The following is a 17,885-nucleotide window of genomic DNA, read 5'->3' as shown; positions in this document are numbered from 1 at the left end:
AACAGGAGGTGAGTTTGAACCACTGTGTTTTTAAAATCTTCACCAGAGAATCCAGGTGCAGAGCCATATGTATATATGAATGCTAATTTCTACATATATACATATATAAATTTATATATATATGAATGCTAATTTATATATGACAGCTAACACTGCATTGTTTTATTGTAGTTTTTATCATGATGTACTGGTTCCTGTTCCTGTGGGTGAGTATTATGTTTACTTTTAAACTTACATCCTCAAGGCTGAGTTAGGACAGTGGCTAGAACACAGTAGTGTGCCAATAAAGAGGGAGGAGAGAGAGAAAGGGAGGGAGAGTACAGGGAGTCAGATTTTACTCACTTTTCTTTAACTATTTTAAAATTTCTCTCATGGAGTGAAAAGCCCACAGTCTAGACTCAAGCCTGCATTCCAGAGATTTGGCAGCTACTGCTAACTTCTGTTTGACATGATCTCAGCCTCTTGGGGAATCTTAGGTCATCTTTTAAGGCTTGCAGTAAGATTGCTACATTTCTACTGAAATGTTCTGCATCTGATAGACACAAAGCAGAACACCGTGGCCTGATCCTTCTCCCTTCAGGTATCTAGCCTTTAATCTGGCTAACTCCACCTAAATCTTATCAGTGCTACAGCCTTCCAGGTCAGCTTCCCTGATTTAAGTCGCTGGCCTTTTCTGACCTCTCAGAACAAGAAAATCTCCCTTGGTCTAACTGCTGTGCTTAAAAGACTAAGAACAAAATTCTGCCCTCTATACTTTAGAAAGTTTGAAATGAAAACGGAAGACACAAATGTGCTTGATATGGAAATAAATGTGGATAAGTAGGTGAACATAATTAAGTAGAGACATAGAAACAGGTATAGAGGTTGTTACTAATTCTATGACTCTCTGAAATATACAATTATGGACTAGTTGCACGTCAAAAAGTATAGATATGACTTTGTTCTGTGGTATGCTTTTTCAGGAGACCTTTTATAGTTCACTGGTGTATCAGAAGATATTTTGCAGAGAAAAATGTGAGATGAATGGAGATGAAGAAGATTTCTCAGGATCACACAATAAAACACAGCAGAGTTAGGACAGGTCTACTGATCACAAATTTTCCTCAAGTTTCCCTTTATGTCCTAAGCCATTCTGTACCCATGAAAGAAGTAGAACTTGAATTCATTTCCCTCCATTCCTTATAAAATTGGGGTTGGGGCACAAATTCCTAGACAAACCAATATTTCAGAGGCTCTACAACACATCTAAATCACCACTGCTGTTTCTAAGAATGTAAGAGTATTATGGATTTGCCCTGGGGATTCTGATTTAGTAAACAGGAGGTGAGGTTGAGCCATGGTGTTTTTAAAATCCTCACCAGAGGATCCAGGTGCAGAGCCAAATCACATAAATATCAGACTATCCACATTCTCTAGATTGTATAAAGCATAGTAATTTATGTTCATAAACAAGTTTATGGAGCGCTCAGCACCCAGCTGATGCTAATCTGTGGGGAAGTGTGCACTGAGAAGTGTAGCAAGCATAGTGTAGGGAATAGTCTACCATCAGGTCACAGGACCCAGTCACAGACACTGAAATGCATATGTAAGTTTCTCAGTCTCTCAATGATTGAAGCTTATGGGAATTCAGAGCTAGAACTTTAAAAACTAAAAATTTAGGACTACAATAAAGAGAATGCTAAGCATTCCTTTCTCTCATATGGGAATAGTTTAAGGAAAAAATATTTCCCTCTTCAAGTTTTGGTGACCAATTCTAGCAGCCCTAGGCAATAAAGTGGCTCTTAAAGAAAACTGATAGGGAAAGGACAGGCAGATCATCTAATAGGTTTTATTAGGGACTGCTTTGAAGACTAAAGGAAAAATGCAGTTTTAGGGAATTATTTTCCAGAATGTACAATGTTTATGATGTGAGGACTGGGGATGTGTTTCAGTGGTGAAGTAGTTGCTTATCATGCATAAGGCCTTGAGTCTGATCCCCAGCACTTTGGCAAAAATTTTTTAAAAAAGTGTGTGTGTTTGTGCATGTGTTTTGTAGTATCATGGGATACTACAGAATTTGAGAAAGTGACACAAATATTTTGCTACTCAACTAAGATTTTCGTCTGTAATTTTGGACGGGAGCTATAAGTATAAATTATCTCCAAGGTAAACTGAATCCTCATGTTACAAGCATCCTGGTGCATGCTGAGAAGTGCTATTCAAGGAATCTTACCAAAGCTTGGAAGAGAACCAGAACAATAAAGGCCATATAAATTAATAATAAATAGGCATTTTAGTCATAGAAATGCAACAAGAAACTTACACTTGAAGTTTCTGGGTGCAGTTGCACTATACCCAAGAAAGACTACGGAGCAGGAACATTGATCCTTAGGCTTATAGACTAGTTACTAAACAAAATTTACTACAGGATTAAAATATACTACTGGAAAATAATTTGTAATCTTATTAACTTGGCAGCTTTTTTCTTTCATAGGAGATTCAGTTCATTAAATTAGAAGCTAATGATTAAAGTAACTGGAACAGGTGATAACCAAAGAATTTGAACATTCAAACGGTTTAAAACTTGGATCAGTTTATCCAACTGCCTATTACTAAGGAGTAGGAAAGGAGTTTAAATTATCCTTATTATTGCAGTTGAATTCATTTTAGAACTTGCACATGGTGTGATTTTTATGCTTGATCAGTGAGAGGATCAGAAATAATCAGGATACAGAGCATAAGAAGCACTCATGGAATGGGGTGGAAAATTAAGGAGAATCCAGCAAATAGGCACTAAAAAAAACATTTAAAGTTGGTGATAGTGTCATGGCGTGAGAGCAGGTTAAGACAAAATGCACAGAAGTACATTATAGATGGTAACTGCAGCACCATGATTTTCATGGCAAGTGTTTATTGCCTGGCCACAGATTTCATCCTTCAGATGGCTGGGAGTTTGTCAAGTGAATGGCCTCAACCACATAATTTACCCATGAGGTGAGGGTAAAAAGCATTATTTAATCAAAGTATAGGTCAACTGCTAAAGCTATTTAACTGGGAAAAAAGTAATTTAAATGTACATGCAAAGAACAAAATTCCCCAAAATTTGACATCAAAGATGTTTTACTAAATGTACCACACACAAGAAAGAATGACTTTTATAATAGGTAAATATTCTAAAATATTGCACTTTGATTCAGTCAAAAATATGTTTTTAAGGATAAACTAGAAATTTACCACAAATTTTAATTTTAATTTAAAAAATTCAATTTAACAGGAAAATGTCATGAGAGAAAAATAACTATCCTCAGCTTCTTTTGTATTATTGAGAACTATTATAATATGCTGATAATCAAACATCAAAATATCCCAAAGGTTTTGAAATCTTTCTTTAAGGATATGGTCTCAATGCTATATTTTAGCCATTAGGAAGTTTGCTTCTGCTGTATTCTAATGGACAGAGAAAATTGACGAATCTCTTAAGATTTGCCAATCCAATTAGCATATGTCACCAGACTTCTGTCATTTTCCCACTATTTTTTCTTTTGTCTTCAGTCTGACCAATGAGAAAAGATGTATCAGTGATTACAATAAAATTTTGGTTTGATTCTTAAAAATATACTTTAGCATTCTGAGGCAAACTGAAAACATACATTTAAAGTAAATGAATTGTCAGTAAAATACAAAAAAAAGTATAAAAATTTAAGTCAAAAATGAGAAAGAATAGATAGTGTGCAAAACACTTTCAATTTATTATGTATTGTCCAATGATATTTGGCCCTTCTAATTATCTTTAAAAGAGGATAATTTGATGAATACAGTCCTTAATGCACATAAATAAAAAAAAATCTGCATTCTCTTTTAATCACATTATTCTTTATCATAATAGAAATTGACCTGTGCCTTAACAGCATTGTGGATGGAAATCTAAACTGGCAAAACTCTTTATTTGCCTCAATCTTGGGAAGTAAAACAAACAGAATAGAAAAAGCTACATGAAAAAGTCACCCTTGTGATAATGACAAATAAAACATTTGTCTGGGTGAAAATGGACATGATATGCATTTAGAGAGCCTAGCTGGATTCTGGAAAACTGTGATAAGAAAGAAAAGCTTGGGCTGTGGTTGTAGCTCAGCAGTAGAGTGCTTGCTCAGCACATGCAAGGCCCTGAGTTTGATCCTCAGCACCACATAAAAATAAATTTAAAAAATAAAGAAATCTTGTCCAACTACAACTTTAAAAACATAATAATTAATTAATTTTTAAAAAAGAAAAGCTTAAGAGAGAAGATTACTGAACAACTGGGACAGGACAGTAATATGTCCAGCAAATTAAGGAAAACTTCCACAGTAATTTTTAATGTAAATTTTTGAACCCAATTTTTACATATTGTTTTTAATTAATTAATTATATATATATATATATATATACACACACACACATATATATATATATATATGGTATAAGATGGTGTTTTGATATCTTTATAGTTATGAATTATGAAATAAGGCTAATTAACAAATCCATTGCCTCACCTCATATACTAATAATATTTGACCATAATATTTTTACGGTGCAAATATTTAAAAATCTTCTGTGTAGGCAATTTTAAAATATGCAATTTATTATTTTTATCATAGTCACTATTCTGTGCAAAAAAATCACAAATTCTTATTCTATCTAGTTAAAATTTTAAACCCTTTGATTGACATTTTCTTTTCCTTATCCACCCTACCTCGCCCCAGCTGGCCTTTGTTAGCCATCATTCTACTTATTTTTGTATGAGTTTAACTTTTTAGATTCCACATATAAGTGATATCATGTGATATTTGCCTTTCTGTGCTTGGCTTATCTCAACTTAATGATCTCCAGGTTGAACTAAATTTTCAATATACTCACTCTACACTTGATCTACAATATAAATTCAATCTATAATTGCCAGATTCAGCCACCAAAAATATTCCATGAGACATACTTCCGTATTCTAAAATATCAATTTATCTGAAATTCAAATCAACAGCATGTCCAGTAGTTTATCTAACAATCCTTATTCAATCAGCCCTACTTCAGAGATATTTATATATGAATCATTATATATCCTACTGGGATAGTCTTGCATTTAAAATACTTATTTTCATATATCACTTAGGCGTGGAGTTTGACTAAAGGAAGACAAAATTGTTCTAAGTGATTTCTTCTAGAACTACTTAGATGTGGAGAGGGAAGAAAATCATGAAGGGCAAAGAAGGAAATAAAGTTATCTCTCTCCATGTTTAGACAGGCAATTTGACTAAACAAATAGGGTCAATGCCTGAGGTGCTTACTGGTAGGCTTTAATTGGTCAGATATCAAAAAAATTTGCCACTTCTTGTTGTTCATTCAATTGACAGATTGTAAAAGGATAAATTCTAGCCCCAAGCAAAGTCATGACCCATCTAAAGGTTATGAACTTTCACAAGCTCCTGGAAATGTTCTGACAAAGATTGTCTTTAGTGGCTGACTGTGTCTGTTGTCAATGATGACCTATAATTATAGAAGTTGAACTGCCACCAAGGTCTGTCCTGCATCTGCATATTCATTAGTCAAGAGACATTTCTTCTCACATACATGTAAAAGAATTTACCAGAAAATTAATATATATAGTATTAATGAAATCCCAGATATGTACTTATTTTCTGATCTTGAACAATAGATTTTTTACCTTATGAATGTTTAAAATAAAGTCTATTTGTTATTTGCTCATTAGAAGTAGAATCTTAAAGATTATTAAAAAGCTGGAATGTTCAGAAGCCAGGAAAGAAACTTTTCTTTCTGTTACCAGAAACTTATTTGGCTACAATGGGAGTGATGGAAGGATGGATGAAAATAAAACCTGGATGACCTCAGAGGGAGAAGTTCACCAGAAAAATAGACCCTGGGCTGCAATGTAGCATAGAGAAGGATGAGATTTCTGTACTGTGTAAGGCATCTTACAAATCATCATAAACTGCTTTGTAAGAAAGCACATTCATTTCCAATTTAAAACCTTGTCTCTTCTTGCAATAATATATAGCTAGCTTTTTTTTTATGTTTTGAAATAGTTTCATTATCTTATTTTTCTGGTATACCAAAATTGATTATTCTACAGAGAGCTGAGCTTCCTGTTACAATTTTGTCAATAACTCTTTAATAACATTTTAAAATCTGGTTGTAAAATTAATACATGATTTTTTGTAGGCAGTTAAGACAGGGAAAAAGACAATTAAAATTAAAAAGACAAAAACAAAATCAATCTACTAGCAAAACAGTCATAACTAGTAGATTGTGCTTCAATAAATTGTTGGGAAAATGTTATCAAATACCTTTTAGTTTTGAATTGACACTTTGATAACCTCTCTATTCCTTTAGAAAATAAGTTGTCCAGTTGCATAATCAGTCCAGAACAGTATTACCCCTTGTACATGACTGAAACAGTAAGAAACAGGGGTAGTTTATCTGGAAGTATAGAACTGAATCTGACCTCAAAAATCCAATTTGGAACCATTAAATATTTAAAATTGATAAAGTTCAGATTGTATTACAAAATTTAATAATAAACAAATTTCATGTAAGAATTAAGGTTTTTATCTTCTTTAAAGTAATTAAATCCGATAATTCCAGGCCAGATTCTATTACAGACAGAACCCCTAGAGTTAAGCAGTCTTTATCTGCTTAGAACTCTACACCTCTTCTTCTGTTACTAGATCATGAAGTCTGATAACAACTGTTTAAACCCTGGAGCTACATGCCAGGAAGAAATGGAGACTTGTGGCCAAGAGTGTCACTTGGTCTTGTGGTTTTATGAGCTTTTTCTTTAAAGAGTAGGCTACAGTGTTTCTCCAATCAAGGCTCAGATAGTGAGAAATCACCCCCAAATAGAATAAAAAGCATAGTATGAAAGAAAAGAAAATGTTTTGTACCTGATGGAAAGTCAGCATGTCCTCCTTTCATTAATCTCGTAACAAACAATAGTATAGAGAAAAGAAAAAAGTAGGAGGGATCCTTGAACAGACTTCATAATAATATCAGACTATCTTTTAACTAATGATTTAAAATGTTATGAACAGTGGTTTTTATTTTTTCATCTTTTTATGTCCAAAGGAACACCTTTTATGAGTAGAAACATTTAAGTACAATTTTGTGTGACAGTAATGGTGTTGGTGAAGACTCAAATGAGTGAGTCTGTATCTATTTATTATCTATTTATCATGACATAAATAGCTCATATACTTCCTCATTTCTTATATTCACACTGAAATATGAGTAGATTAATTGACATAATGCGGTTATCTATCTTTTTTATGTTTTCACTGGATAAAAAGTGCACTCTACTGAGACAGTTTCAGTTAATTAAGTCACTCTTACTTTATACTGTACATTATTCTGTTTAGGCAGGATAACAATCCTATTGACATTTTGCCCATGGATGACCTCTTTCAAAGCTAATTTGTATTCAGTTGTTCTCTGAAGTAAATCAAAAGATGAAGTGTAATATGAACGATTTATCTTTTAAAGGATTGAGAATATCAATGTGCAGGAAAAATAAAACTGACATGAAGTTCATAATGTTATAAAATAGGAACCATTTAATCCAAAATATCTATTTATTTAATAGATTTATACTTGCTATTCATTTCTCTGGCACGAGAAAGCTTCATAAGGATTTCTAAAAAAAAATGATTACATACACACACACACACACACACACACATATATATATATACATATATATATGTATGTATATCTTATTTCTTGAAAACTTAAGATTCTATACAAAAAAGGATTATAATTTTTAGTAAGTATATCTTTGGTTTTGTAAAATAATTGATAATTTATAAGTATATAAGGCAACCCAAGAAAGTAATTATATTTTTCTATAAGTTATAAGAATATCTAGTGTTTTATAAAATATTTATCAACTCTAAAAATAATAAATCTACTTTAAATTATTAATAGTTAATAAAATTAAATGTGCAAAAATTTTTCCAAAAATTTTTAAAAACACAGATATTCATTCAGGCTGAAGTTGTCAGTTATACAACCAGCATCCAGATTCCATTGCAATCTATTCCATGTCCCTAACGAGTCAAACCTTTTTCCTCTGTTTTATTGTATTGGGGATTGAACTTAGGGCTACTTAACCACTAAGCCACATCCCCAGCCCTATTTTGTATTTTATTTAGAGACAGGGTCTCATTGAGTTGCTTACTGCCTCACTTTTGCTGAGGCTGGCTTTGAACTCAGGAACCTCCTGCCTCAGCCTCCCAAGCTGCTGGGATTACAAGTGTACACCACCATGCCCTGCTTCCCAGGCCTTTTTATTTTTGATTTTGAGACAGAGTCTTGCCAAGTTGCCCAGGCAGGCCCAGGGCTTGTGGTCCTCTTGCCTATAATGCACTAAATGAAAAAAAATAAGTGTTAATTATTAATCTAAAATTTTGGTGTACTTTAGTTATTTAATTATTCATGAATATAGTATATGTAGATTGAGTTTGTCTCCCTTTTGTATTCTTGAATTAATTCTGCTTAGTAATTTAAAAGTTGGGTTCTAATTTCAATTTTTAAGTACTTTATTTAAAGCACTGACCAAAATGAAAAGGGTTCTATGAAGAAATACATAGTTGAAAAAGAAAGCAGGATTGTGATACTGTGTTTACTAAATTGTTACATTTATCTTTATTATCCCCACTAATTATGAGAATTCTGTAAACAGATAGTGCTGCTGGTCTGGTCTTCATTTCTATTTCTCTTCCTTTTGCTACAAGTACTATTATTGTTCTGATGTTTAAAAACATTACTCTTTCTACAGGGAAGTAAATTATTTTTGTATTTATTTACTTATTTATTTATATTTAATTAATTTATATTTATTTATTTATATTTAATTTCTTGGAGATACTTACAGTAATGCATTTGATCATAGCTTGAACCTGGTTTATTGGTCCATTTTGTGTTGCTATAAAAATATACCTGAAGTGGGAACTTTATTTAGAAAGTACATTGATTTTGATCATAGTTCTGGAGTTCTAAGAGCATAGAACTGGCATCCTGGTGATTTCCTCCTTGGCTGCATCACACCTTAGCAGAGAGACAGAAAGGGAAATAGCCACATGAAGAAGAACTCAAGTTCTTGGTGTTTCCTAACTTTATATCAGTCCACTGTCATGAGAACTAGCTCCTGTAGACCAATATTAAACCCTTCACAAGAGTAGTGCCCTGTGGTACATTTCCTTTTAGCAGGTTCTATTTCTTAAAAGTCTATTACCTCTTAATTCCACCACATTGAGGACCACAACTCCATTACATTGAAACTTTGAGGGATCATCCATATCCAACCCCTAGAACATGGTCAAACTCTCTCCTCCATCTGGACATGGCCCTCCTCCTTACATTATATATCCAGCCATTCTCTTCTAACACAAAGAGGAACCCCTTTGGAAAAATCCCCTTTAAAGCTGATCCAATATATATCTTCAATTTTCTGGATTCTACTAATAAGATAGTAAAATTTAAGAAGTGGCTAAGGTATTGTATATGGAACTGTGATCCAACCATCCACAGGTTCTACTGTTGAGGTGAAATTAAATCATGTATTTGTGTGTTGTCTGACAAATATTATGAAATTCATGGACATAGTAATAGATAAAAATGCTATTTTTCTGAGGTTCTCAGGAAAAGTTAAAATATTATATTTGCATAAATATTTAAAAAGTACATAAGGCTTTATATTGTATGGGTGTCCGTGGGAGCATTAAGATGAAGGACATGTGAATACAACAGTATGTCAATTTCTCGAACAGTCTGCTTAGCCTAGGAAGAAACATTACATGGAGGTGGGTGTGGTTGTGGTGGGCAAATAAAGTAAAGAGTAGATTTGCTCAGAAAGAAGGTATGGAGGCAGGTATGGCAGACCTGGAGGTAAAGACATTTTATGACTCTGAAAATGAAGAAAGTTAGTGAAGGACTTTGAATAAAGGGACAAACTGTGACTCATGTCATCTCTTTTTTTCCTGAGTTCATTTACTCCTTCACTCTGTAATGTTGCTATCCAATTCAGTAGCTTCACATACTCCTTTTCCCTATGTAAGCCAAGGTCACTTACAATTCATCTTTGAATCTATAGAGCCTACTACACTGACTAAAGTAGGTGCTTGATACTTATGTGCAAAAGAAACAAATTGGCAAGTGGAGAACTGTTTAATTCTGAAACAGGAGTGTGATAGGAAGAGCGTGATAGGAAGAGCTCTGCTCTGAAACTCAGTAGATCTGGGGTTTCTTGTTCAGGAATATTGGCTTTGTGACCTTAGGCCACTTCTGTAATTATTCAGTCATCCATCAAACAGTTTTTGAGTGAATTTCATGATCAAATTGTGGCATCTCTTAAATTCTATGGCCTAGTGGTTTTGTTTCTGTGCTTGTTTTGTTTTATAGTAGAGCTGCGCCTGCTAGAAACCCTATTTCTTTTAAGGTTCCCTGTTATAAATTAAGGATACATTGAGCCTCAAGGAATTTTGGTCCTAGCTCACTTGAACGGACCATTTCACAAGCATTTTTAAATAAAATTGAAGAGTACAAACTATATCCAACTATTAAAGCCTTAGGCCTGTTGAGAAATCATTAGTTTTGTAAAACTTTAAAATGACTTCTCCCATTCTATTTGATATCACTAATGATCTTGAATCTATTTTTCCCCTTATACTCTTATATTGTCTGATTCATAAAACTTAACAAAGCATATGTAACATATAAACCTATATCACTCTTCAAAGTGAAGGAGACAGGGACACATTAAAATATATTTATCAATGCAGCTTCATTAAAGCAGCTGTATTTGTTACCATCAGATAGGCTTTGATATGAATTCAGCCACTAATTATTGAAATATGCATTCAATAATTCATGTCTCATTAATAATGTACCATAAAAATACAGCATATAAAGGAATGTATGATATATTTATTGTGGCATTCTAGAGAATTATCTTGAGGCTATAGACTAATTTAAAATATGATTATTCTCATCACATATTCTGGGCTTTTTCATGAATACAGCCATATATTCTATTCATGACCTAGCTTTAACTTGACTTCTGAAATTTTCCTGCACTATTTTAATGCCTTAAGGGAGTATGGTGAGATTTAAACTAAGATCATTTCTGCATAATCACTGCATATTATTGTGGCATGTTGAAATAATAATAAAATTTAGCATTGCCATCTTTTACATGAAGGGATAGAAAAATCTTACAATGCATTTTCTACTATTGTCTATTCCAGGATGAAAAGTCTTTTTGTTTATTTTTCTTCTTTTACTTTTTTTTCTAATTTGAGCAATGAAAGACTAAACAAAGGGTATCATTTATTTTACTTAAAGGATTTTCTACTTTGTACAATGATCTGTATTTGGCAACATCTCCAAAGATTGTGTAGTTCTTACCTTAATGATACCTCATTGTAATGTTCTATTTATATATTTATTTATTCATTCATTCATTCAGTTCTGTGTATTGTACCAAGAAACGCTCTATTACTCAGTTAAATCCCAAGACTTTTTATTTATTTTTTTTATTTTGAGATAGGGCCTCACTAAGTTACTGAGACTGACCTTGAACTTGTGATCCTCCTGCTTCAGTCTCCCTCTCAAGTCACTGGGATTCCATGCATGCCTAACCCAGAGTAATTTTGATATTATTGTAATTTCACTATATTTAAAAATAATTTTCTATAGCACAGGACATGACAGATTAGTAGGAATTTTTAAAATTGTGATGTATATTCATTGATTATTTTGAGCAATACTATGTTTTAAACAGACAAACTTATTCAAGTGACTATGTTGCTTAAACACATTTGTTTTGTGTAACAAGAGTACTTCAGTTTGATTATATATAAGAGTAACTATTTTGCTTCATTTTAAAAATTTCCATTACATGGGTGATTTGTTTTTCTGTAATCCCCTTTATATAATATACTCCATTGCAGGTGTGAGTCAAGTCCCCAAGAGCTACTGTCAACAACTATTTTTTGCTTTGTCTCCTCATTCTTCAGCCTAGTCAGATGCTTTCAGGGTACAGGTTCTGGAGTAGTTTCCCTCGAAAAAGTCAAAAGACTCTTAATTAACTACAAGTCATTATCTGCATTAAAGTTCCTTCTAAAAATAACTGTTTTCTCATCATTATCTATTTCTTTTACCTGCTCCTCCAACAATTAGAAGTATTTATTTTGTAGGGTGTCTTCCTGAACAGTGAAAGATACATCACTTTTACTTTTATTTCATTCTATTCTGAAATGATTATAAGATCCCAGGAGGGAAAATATGATCCCGGAACCAACTGCATCAATATCAGTTGGGAACTGTCTAGAAACACAAATTCTTGGGCTCCACCTCATATCTATTAAATCAAAAAGAATGGGTGATATTTGAAAAATTTTAATCCCACACATGATTCTTTGAGAAAAACATCCATAAGTCTTTTGCATTTTCTAGGATTTCGAATTTCTTCTTCTAAGTGTCGCCAGCTGGCCAAGCTGACAAGATTAGCTGGGTTCAAGGAACTGGCTGTATCAGTAACTAAGAAAATGGTGAAGAAACCTCACAAACATGAAAATACCTTTTTTCTCAATTGCTGGGGTCAGGGACACCTCTACAACCTCAAAGATCAGCTCCCATGATGGAAAGAGGGTAAGAGGAGCCAGAAAGGCAAACAAGAGAGTGAGCACACCCTGAACCCCTCTATTTATTGGGGAAAGGACACTTGAGAGAAAATTCCACCCAAATAAGGCAAGGGATTTGATTTCAAAGGGTGGAGTATTGCTTGATGATGTATTGTAGTCAACAGATTGACTGACATCTTGGCAAGTCATGCCCATCTCAGGTACTTTGTGGGATCACAGGCAGATCAAGAGAAAAGCGTGCAACATCAGACCAGTCCCCTCATATGCTCAAATGCATATAAGTCACACATACACCCATGGATGGCTCGCAACATCCGAGTACATTGGACTTGGCTTTGACCCTCCCCCCCTTTACATATGATCTCATGTGAATTCATTTCCCACTTTTGGTTCATGTTCTCACTCTGATGTGTCAGTGGGTGGTAAGCTTGGATTCTAGACTCCCTACTTTTGTCAGCAGTGAACTTCCTTCACTGTCCTGTGATGACAGTCAAGTGGACTGTTAAAGTAAGATGCTTTCCTGGGATGATAAATTCACTCTGTGGGGTAAAACAACTTCATCTTAATCTTTCCCAGGCAAGGTCCATCAGACAAAGTCCATTCAAAGAGACATTCCTTATCTACGAACTTCTCTATAAACCTCTTAGCTCAAAAAAGGCCTTGAGAAGTAGTGTAAAGTGTAATGTATCTCCCAATCACAATTACTCTACTGGATATTTAGAAAGTCATTGACTTTTCTTCTTTGCACTGGAGATAGGCAACTAGCTCTGCCTAAATCAGTCCTACCAAGTTTGCCATGATCTACAGACATGCAAACAACACACTATCGTGGCTTTATTTCCATGTTGGTAAATAAAATTTTCATCTCATTTTATGTTTGCATGGGCTATTTCATATAATTATTAAAATATACTAGTAACAGAAACCATTGTATATTGTCTCAAGTTGAATGGAAATGGATTTCACAATATACATCAAATGCTAGTTAACAAAGATAGCTATTATAGTCTGAAGGTTTATGTCCTTCCAAAATTGATGTTGAAATCCATTCCCAAAGTGAGGGTATAGGGGGTTAAAGGATTTGGGAAGCCAGTAAGTCATGAAGCATAACACTCATGAATGAAGTTAGTGCCTTTATAAGTTAGAAAAGACCCCCTTCTACCATGTGAGGTTGCTGTGAGAAGTTGGCTGTCTGTGAACCAGCAACATAGGTCCTCATCAGACAGAACTTGCTGGCACCTTTATCTTGGTCTTTCCAGCCTCCAGAACTATGTGAAATAAGTTCCTGTTGCATTTAAGTCACATAAATTATTTTATTATACCAACCCAAATAGAATGAATATGTTAAAAAATGGAGCTTTTTTATTGTAAATGTGGGCCAATGCTGTAAAATTATAAGTCATGGCACTTTTCATGTTCCGCAGTACATATTCATCACCAACTGTTTAGTGAGCCTCTGCCAATAAATGTTCCCCCCCAAAGTGGGCATTCAATATACCTGAACTTGTCAAATTGACAGGTTCTTTTATTGTCACTTCTTTTCAGTAATAATTGTTTGTATTCTTAGTCTATTTTCTTTATATTTTTAAAATGTATGTATATCAGGATAATAAATTTGTTCAATAAATATAAAGATTAGCAAATGTCATTTCCCTTTGGTTTATTTTTAAATGTTACTGGAAATTAGTTCAGCTCTTACTCTATAGATATTCCTTAAAGTACAGTCTAAACTGTTTAATCAAATCAGTTTTTTAATAAAGTTTAACCATATAAAAATATCCCCAAAATTTTAATGCAATATACTGTTATAATTGAGTAGAAATTTACTTAATATTTAATGTATTTTCAATGTAAAAATTACTAAATTATAATGCTTTGCTTAGAAAATTTAAATAAAATGTATAAATTAGCAAAATCACAAAGCAGATTTTTAGGGTATTTGTTCATCCAACAAAAGGTACTTTCAATTTGCTTGAGGCCTCTGTGATTCCATTTGACCTTCATATGTGTGCAAAGTCATTTACCTAAGCCAGACTTACATAAAATGACCACTTGTTAATGATCAGTCTTTAGAATTTTATTTAACATTTATGGGAGAACAAGTGTTCAAGATATATGTGGAAAATGTTGTAATTACAACTGAAAAAAGTTTAAGAGAAAAAAAATGTGCTAACAGATGTCTCTGTCTAACATGTTATGGATACACATAGTATTCAAACAACCAGAGGACTTCTTCTTTGGGAACATTTCTTAACTTATAGAAGAGAGAAGAGGGATTTTATCTTTGAGTGCTGAATTATATGTATAGTTTGTTTTTAAAGAAGTTAATTTCTGCAAATCAAACTAATACAGGTGGGTATTGTCAGAAACAAAATTACCATATTTATGTCTTATATGATATATGGCTCATTTTTTAATCAGCATTTGAAATTCTCAGATAGATTTCAGAATGAACAACTAAATCATATTAAAATATGTGCAATTCCTTACCTAATCAATCTCAAATACAATTCAAAGAAATAAAGATTTATAGATTTAGAACATATCATTAAAATATATGAGAAATAAAAATCATTGTGACTTTTGTTCTCCGGGAAAATGTGGTTCCCAGTATGTTTAAATATGAGGCTGTTGTATTCTTTTTTTAAATGAATAAAATAATAACTTTCAGAATTAATTTTAAGAATTTTAAAGTAACATCCATATACACACCCACACGCACCTGAAAATAAATTCGACACAGTACTTATCCCACCATCCGTCACATGTGTATTGTAAGTCAATGTCACTCAAGTCAATTCAAAATTATTTGAGGATTTATATATTAAAATTCCTGCTTTTTCTATGGGATATATATAGACCAACAAGATAATATTGCTACTGTCCATAAGTTTACAACTTATGTAAAAATAAAGAGGGAGATATACATGCAAATAATGCCACTGAAAACATAATGGCATAAGAACAAAGAGTGCAAATATTGCTATGACTATGCAGGATAGGGGAAAGCACAGTTTCCCAGGGATTATTTATTTTTTTAGAAAATAACAGCATTTGGAAATTTAGGATCAGAGTCTTTCTAAGAATGAATATTAAAGAGTTCAGATACCCTTTAGGAAAGTGTTAAATGCAGATTCCTAGAAGCCACCACTAGATATTCTGGTTGAGTAATTCTGCACTGCGCATATCAAGAATCCTTCATTTTGAACAAGCAACTCAGGTGATTCAGGTCAAACAGTCAAAGATCACCTTTTGAATCTTAGGAGTTCAATTAAATTTTACTTTATGAGACTTGCATTTCATTTTATATAATTTAACCCAGAGTCCTTAAATACATTTTATCCCCTGTAACATGTTTCTTTCTTTTGGCTAAACAGATTTTAGCCAAAATCTGTTGCTGTTCCCTTGCTTCAGACTGTAGACAATTGTGAAATCAATGTCTCTGCTATTCTTTCTGGCCATTTTTTCTATGTATTTTTGTCCCATACTTTACATATCCAGGCTTAGACAAAACAAAAAGATATTCATGATTTTGACTTGCATATGAGACAAAATCTCATATTGAAGATGAAAAATAATGGCTGTATGTCTTTATGAAAAAGCCAGATAATATTTCAAAATTATAATTGTTCATCATGTTTTCTGCTGTTATGACACAATATGCAGCTTGAAGCTTTGAGACCTGGAACACAACTTACTACTGTTTTTAGTCAATAAATGTCAGGAAAACACTGATGTTATGTGCTCTCAGTTTAGTTCTAGAGATTATGAACTCATAAAAAAAAAAAAGGTTCAAAATGTTGTGCATGGCATTGAACAAAGGATGATGAGCAATACACAATCCCTTCCCTCAGGCCTCTTATAGAAACATAGAAATAATCTGTCATTACCAGAAAGTGATAAAATGTACCATGTGACCCACAAGCAAAATTGTTCCTTCTTGTTAGATACATGTGATAGCATTCTGAATGCCAGCTGCTCTTTTTCTTCTTAACATAGACTGTGATAATTTTATGCATACAATGTGTGTGTATTATCACTTTTCTCTTTCTAACAGCCTGTAAGCCTTAGGATAAAGTGACCTCAGGTAGTGATCTGGCCCAACTTATTGATCATTGTATACCCAGCATTTATTGCCTGTCAATATTTATCTGTGAAGTGAATGAACAAGATGTCTTTTCAATAGATTTGTTTTTTTGAAAGGCTAAGTTTCTCATAGCTTGTCAAAGAAAATTAACTTTGTACTTAATATATTTTGCCTTTTATGAAGCTAACAGTATGCATGACTATACATGTAAATATGCATACAAAAAGTATAAAATAATAGTAAAATAAGAGAGAATTCTGATATATATTTATTATAAATTATCATATTTTTTAAATGGTACTAGATATAGTGAAAGATATTTAAAAACTGAAAAGCCGACAGATTTTTTCTACTAGTGTTTCTTCTCAATCCCTCATTCATTTCATTCTAGTACATATAAATCAGGGGAATTGGGGAAGTAGGCTTCTAATTTTAATGGAATTACATACAGAAACACCTGTAATGTGCCTTTTAATATTTGTAGTTATCAGGTACTGCATTCTTTTTTTTTGCTGTTTATTTTTTTTATTTTATTTTATTTTTATTGTTGGTTGTTCAAAACATTACATAGTTCTTGATATATCATATTTCACACTTTGATTCAAGTGGGTTATATGAACTCCCATTTTTACCCCGTACACAGATTGCAGCATCACATCGGTTACACATCCACTGTTTTACATATTGCTATACTAGTGTCTGTTGTATTCTGCTGCCTTTCCTATCCTCTACTATCCCCCATCCCCTCCCCTCCCCTCCCATTTTCTCTCTCTACCCCATCTACTGTCATTCATTTCTCCCCCTTGTTTTTTTTTTCCCCTTTCCCCTCATTTCCTCTTGTATATAATTTTGTATAACCCTGAGGGTCTCCTTCCATTTCCATGCAATTTCCCTTCTCTCTCCTTTTCCCTCCCACCTCTCATCCCTGTTTAATGTTAATCTTCTTCTCATGCTCTTCCTCCCAACTCTGTTCTTAGTTACTCTCCTTATATCAAAGAAAACATTTGGCATTTGTTTTTTAGGGATTGGCTAGCTTCACTTAGCATAATCTACTCTAATGCCATCCATTTCCCTGCAAATTCAATGATTTTGTCATTTTTTAATGCAGAGTAATACTCTATTGTGTATAA

General features: G+C 33.1%; 1 protein-coding gene across 1 annotated transcript in view; it reads left to right on the top strand.

Moving 5' to 3' along the window:
• Positions 1–17,885, top strand: part of Eys (eyes shut homolog) — a 1,560,564-nt gene that overhangs the window by 403,830 nt on the left and 1,138,849 nt on the right.

The sequence above is a fragment of the Marmota marmota genome, unplaced genomic scaffold (genome assembly GCF_001458135.2).
Source record: "Marmota marmota marmota unplaced genomic scaffold, marMar, whole genome shotgun sequence".
NCBI lineage: Eukaryota > Metazoa > Chordata > Mammalia > Rodentia > Sciuridae > Marmota > Marmota marmota.
Note: the sequence above shows the minus strand (reverse complement) of the source record. Positions and strands in the feature narration are given on the sequence as shown.